Source organism: Fulvia fulva, chromosome 8 (genome assembly GCF_020509005.1).
Source record: "Fulvia fulva chromosome 8, complete sequence".
Classification (NCBI taxonomy): domain Eukaryota; kingdom Fungi; phylum Ascomycota; class Dothideomycetes; order Mycosphaerellales; family Mycosphaerellaceae; genus Fulvia; species Fulvia fulva.
In genome coordinates, this window is record NC_063019.1 from 1,419,209 (window position 1) to 1,425,711 (window position 6,503).

Sequence of the window (6,503 nt, forward strand, 5' to 3'; positions counted from 1 at the left end):
CGGGAGTAGGGAGTACTCCTCTACCGCCTCGGAGAGTCTCGTTATAACTAGCTTCTTAAGCGCCTTCCTAAGAGTATTAAGGAGCGCGTTTAGGCGGTACGACTTCACCTATATATAGTCTTCCTTTTACGGCTTACGTAGGACTACTATCGTCGATTGTTTAAATAATATTAGGTAGTATCCGGTCTATAGATAGGCGTTAAAGATCGCTACGACTACTAGGGCTAGTTAATCTCTACACTTCTTTAGTAGCTCGTTTAGGATCCTATCCGGCCCCGGTACTTTCTTTGCCGGTAACTTCCTAAGTATAGCGGTAACATCTCCCTCGGACATATCCTATTAGACCGTAATACTAGGGGCTAGAAGAGTAGAGCTATTTATATCGCTTAGATTAGCCCCGACTAGGGGCGGGAAGAACTTACTAGCTAGTAGACGCGCCTTAGCCTCGGGGTCGCTAACCGGGCTACTAGGCGATTATAGCGCTAGGATAGAGAAGGAGGGGCCCTATATATAGTCCTATTAGGCCCATTTCGCTAGCTTCTATATCCTCGCTAGCTTACCGGCAATTTCTTCTACTATAGCTCTCTAGCCGACTACTTTCTCCCTCTATATTATAGCTTTCTTCTATTAGTATACCTCCCTATATACGTTCTAGGCCTCCTCGCTATAGCTACTCGTCTATACCCGGCGGGCTCTCCTTACTTCTCTTACTACTATAGTATACTTTAGCGTCTAGTATAGTTTAGACTATATCGTTAGTTAGGTAAGCGGAACGTAAAGTAAGGTCGCTTTTCTTATTTCGTCTATTAACCCGTAGACTACCTCGTCTATCTCGTCTTTACTATTATATTACTACTACGCAATCTAGACTAGCCTCTTGGAGTTGTCGAGGTATACCTAGATATTAGCCTAGTAGGCCTTTCCCTAGTTTAGCTTAGGGGTTCTCGCTAGTATATATTATGTCTATATCGTAATAGAGGTCCTAACTAGTATATAGTCTAACGACGCCTCGAGTTTATATTCGATCCTATAGTAGGTTACTATATAGTAGTAGCTATCTAAGATCTAGGAGAGGTCGATCGTGCCTTAGAGTCCCCCTCTCTTCTAGGTGTCCAGGTCCTTCGGGGTATTAAGGGCGATTACGTTACTCGCTATCAAGTCGATTACTTTGTCGGCTATAGGGTACGGCTATATAAGGCTTTCCTAGGAAGGGTAGTATATATTAAAGTCTCCTACTACGATGTAGTAGCCTTATCTCTTAAGCGCCCTATCTAGGTGTCTATAGACTCTAAGGTCGCGGCTAGACCTTAAGGCTAGCGGTTATATATATATGTTATATATCTAAGTACTACCTACGTAGAGGGAGGTAATATCTCCCCCGCCTTCTTCGTCTACGTAGTATACTACCTCCTATTCGGATTCTAGTATATCCTTACTAATATAGAAGTACGTACGGGGTCTACCGTCGCTTCGTAGGTATATCGTATAGCCTAGTAACTTATAGGTCGTTAGTCTCTTATAGTACGGGTCAATCTATAGCTCCTAGATTACTAGGACGTAGTAGACGTACGGGTCCGCCTTATATAGGAAATAGTTTTATACTATATTCTTACTATAGTCGACGACGAGAATCACCTATACGTAGTATCGGCTACGAACCTCTCGTCTAGCTACGAGAGAGCTAAGTATTCTTACGCTAGAGCGTCGTAGGCGCGACGGGCGCGTAACGTAGGCGAAGCCGCGGCGAATAGGGAACTACTAGCAAAACGGGTATGAAAACTATCCGACGAGCGTGTACTCGTGTCGGGAGCGAGTCCCTCTTCTTTCTACGTATAAGAAGGGCGCGGAACCGTGGCCTATACGCTCGATAGGACACCTCTAGTATAAGTATAGAATTTTTACCTCCGGAGACCGTAAACCGAGTAGGCTAAGCGACGAACATTAGACGAGCGGACTATAGAATAACAACTAAGCGGACTATATAACGGCGTCGAGCGGACTACGAAACAATCTAGTGTTTGCTAGCGGGCAATACGGTAGGTAGGTAGACACGCGACGAAGCCTATAAGGGCCTATTAAACACCCGGTATAGGAACGAGGGTTTTGCCTAAGGCACTACCTATCCCGCTACATAACGCACCTAGTCTAATATAGTAGATTACGACGAGGAAAAGACGATAGCCTAAGTAAGGAAAAGACGGCTATTAGGACGGGGAAAAGACGTATAATACAAGTGGATTAGTTCTATAATCGGGGAGGATCGAGGGTAGGGTAATAAGGAACTTTATATTAGTTAGTAGGTAGAAACGTAAGGAGTACGCTACCCGGCGTAGTGTGTGCCCCGAGCAAACCTACGAGGTATAGACAGCCGCTTTCTAGAGATAGGCTACGGTAACGTAAAGGGCGTCAAAACCTAGGGCGTAGTATATACTAGTAGCGACGGCTAATACTGTCTATATAGCCCGAGAGGACGGATACGTATGTCGGTCAATAGAGAGCACTAAAGGGCTTAGGCCTATAGAGGTAGATATTGGCTTAAGGAGCAAATAGGGAGGGAGGGCGTAGAGGGAAGCTTTTACTCCGGGCTAACCTCTCGAAACGAGGCTATACGGTAGTACTAGATAAGTAGGAAAGCGCGGTTAAGACTTGTTACCTTATCTCGTAGCTAGCTTACTAAATACGATTTCTTCCTTACTAAAGCCTAGCGGAATAGATAGCGAGCTGCTTATAGGAGTAGGACTAGAAAAGGAAGCCCCCTAAGACAATAGGCCCGATAGCGCTCCGAGCCTTCTAGAGACACAATTACTAGCTATATAGGGACCTAATAAGGGCCGAAGCAAGTATAGCGATCCAAATCAGGTCCGAACATATTAGATTAAGGGCCTACCTGTTTAGGAGACGCGTACTAGACATCTATAGCCTAGCCTACTAGTGTAGCTACCTATCGCAAAACCTAGAACATATACTACTAAGATGCCCGTAGTAGGCGAGAGGTAGGGGAAATTGGAGGCACTAAGCGGGAAGGAGAGACTATAAGTCAATTATTAGGGACAAAGGCAATATTCGCCGAATCTCTCGGTAGATACTATAGTAGGGATACCTCTAGTAGTTTAGCCTCGCGAGCGAGACGGAGGAGTAGATAGATAAGAGGCGGAAGCGAGGGGGGTAGTAGATAGAGTAGTCATTAAGGCAGGCCTATAACACTAGCGTACCCCTAATAAGGGAAATTTAAGACGATAACGAGGAGGAAAAGATAGGCGGGAAGGAGGAGGGGTTTTCACTAACACGGTTTCCCCTCTATATATACAAAAACAAGATAGTATAGCTATATAGGCCAAAGGGCACTATAACAGCTTAATGAAATATCTATCTATCTATCTATATTCTTACTTTAGTTAGTTAACGTTATACTAGATAATACTAAGCGTATCGAGGCTAGTTATTATTATCGACGATCATTTCCTCTATAATGTCCTATGTCCTACTACCTAGCGCGTCCTAGTCTACGCGTATCGGTTATATACTAAAGGGAGCCGGGCCTAGTTAGATTCCCTCGCCGTAACTAGTAGAGTACGTGGCCTCCCGTACGCCCTAGGTTACGTATCCTTTATATTATTCTCGGCCCTAGGGCGCTTATACCCGACCGCCGCTAGCTAGTTCCGGTATAGACTAGCCTTACGGTCGCCGTAGAATCTTAGGGCGACGGTTCTGTTTATAATTGCCTTGTTTTTTACTAGTTTCCGCTATAGGCATTCCGCGCTATATAATAGATAGTACCCCGGACAGTTCGCGTACCGCCTCGTAGCCGATGTATAGTCCCTAGATATATAGTCTCCTATATAGTTCGAGTAGGCCTACTTGTTTATATACGTATAGGTTTAGTGTCTATACTATTAGTATTTGAAGTATTAGAGGACGCGAAAGGATAAGGAGTACTTTTCGACTATCTTAACGCTATATTACTAGATTAGGCCTTATTATATTACTAGATCCGCCGCTTTCGCGTCTTATAGCTATACGATTAGCGCCGAGGCCTTCTTACCTTCTAGCCATTTCCTATAGAGCTAGGTCGCCTTCTAGATTAGAGAGTTAAGAGTGACCGGGTTGTCCTCTTAGAGAGTACGTAGGTGACCTTAGTTAGTTAGGTCGAACTCTTTAGGTATATCGTAGACTAGGATTGTAAATTGCTTTATTAAGACCTTTACTAATACCGTAACCTTAGATACCTACTATAGCTATACCTCTAGGTGCCTCCTAGTAGTAGTAGAGCTAGTATAGATCTATAGAGTACCGTTAGACTATTAGTTCACTACGACTACCCCTAGTTGATTAATTCGCTAGGCGAGCTCCTTGTTTAATAGCTTCGTAACTTCGGCCTAGTCTTCCTTTACTATAATACGGATCGTAACTATATCGTACGTTAGGCGGGGGCCTAGTATCGAAGCCGCGACCGATACGTAGCTATAGGGGTGTTGATTCCGGATAGCCTTATTAATCGCCTTAGACGTCGTCCTTATTTCTTATTGCCCTCGGTAATACGATAGTACTAGCGCCGTACGTAGCTAAGTAATTATTACCTATAGAGACCGGTATAGGAGCTAATCGTTAGTTTCTATACTTTTTACGTCCTCTATAAGTTACTACTAGTTGTCTTAGAGGAGCTTCGCCTATAGAGCCGTAGGCGCCGGTAGTACCGTAGCCTAGGCTACTATTGCCTAGGAGTTGCCTAATATAGCTAGGCACCTCCGCGGCGTTTAGAGCTATAGAGCTAAAGAAATAGGGTAAAGAAAACTTTAAGCTATCTAAATTAAATAAGGTAGAACTCCCTTAATTCTAGGGGTAGTAGCCTGCTTTATAGATCGTTAGAATGGCCTTAATAAGGGCTTTCGAATGTGTCGTGTTTAGCGATAGCGCCGATCGGAAGCTTATAATATAGTTAAGTAGATATATAGTAGGAGTAAGATCCTAAAATAGAGCTAGATCAATATATAGGCTTAGAAACAAGGCGTAGGGTTATATAGACCCGGTATTAGGATACCGTATATATTTACTATATATAGATAGATTATTCATTCGCCTGTTTTAGTGCCCTATAGCCTATATAGGTCTCTCGCTATTTAGGTCTATTTATGTAGGTAGGAAACCCGATTAACGGATAAAAACCTCCTCGTCTTTGCCCTTCTCGTTCTTTCCTATCTTGTCCTTTCGTTCTCCTTCCTTTAGGGTACGCTAGTGTTATAGTTGTTACCCTATAACTACCTTACCCGTAACCCTAGTAATGTCCTCCTCTCGATTCCCTTTCTCCCTTCTATTTCCCCGGCTCTTCTCTCTCTCTCCCTCCTCTCTATCTACCTTTCTGTTTCTACTACTAGGGAGAATTGCTCTAGGTAGTCCTCGTTAAGGATCTATCTTGTTACTCTCCTTATATCTTGTCTGTTCTAGATAATAGCCTAGTATTGCCTATCTCTTGCCTTCGCCCTCTACTAGCTTCTCCCTTTTACCTACTTAGTACAGTTCAGTACTATATACTCCGGGTTTTAGGATAGGTAGCTATAGGGGTAACGTTTAGAATCGTATCCTAGAACTCTTCTTTAGTACAAGTATACTCTTAGCCTAATTTACTTAGAGCAAATACAGATAGCTATACTTACTTCCGCCCTCTTTAGGTCTTTGTAGATAAGGTAGTTATACCTCCCGAAGGTCCTAGCTACTAGTAGGGCTCCTAGCCTTACCGGTTTTTAGTTCTAACACGTTTCCTATAGGTGACCTACGATCCTTTCTACTTAGCTTTGCTTCTTTTTCCCTTTGTCCCCTATATTAGCTTGCTCCCTTAGAGCTTCCCTCTGTTTAAGGGCTAGTAGGATTTCCTATAATGTTTTTAGGTCTACTTCCTTCTATAGGATTATATATAGCCGGTTAGGTCTTCTCCTCCTCTCCTACTAGGTTCTTATCCTTTAAGTAGCTACTTAGATAGTTCCCTAGGCTAGGTATACTAATGTCTTCTCTACGTATTGACACCTTATGCCCTAGAGGTACTCCCTAATAGGGGCTGTACCTGATTCTATCTCCCTATTTACTATTAAATAGGTACGGGTAGATAGTAGCGGAGTAGAGTAAGAGATCAATCTTTAACTAACTAATAGTACGAGTATATAGTAATATGTTAGGAAATAATATGTTAATTAGGTTAGATGTCTATCTAAGCTAAAGGGAAGAGAAGGTATCTCCCTATAAACTAAGTCATCGTAGATGCCTTAGGCTACTAGATCACTTCCTAATTATTGACTCCCTTTAAGATACTACATCTTAATATTTACTATATATAAGCGAAAAGCTAATAAGAAAAGACCTGTTAATACGAGCGTTTACGAGAGGCCTTAGTCGAAAGTAGATAGTAATATAGATTAGAAGTAGAAGGCCCTTTACTAGGAATCTCTAATACTAGTAGGGTAAGGCCTATTCGATAGGAAGTATCTTATTAAAAAGTTCTCTAGTATCGAACG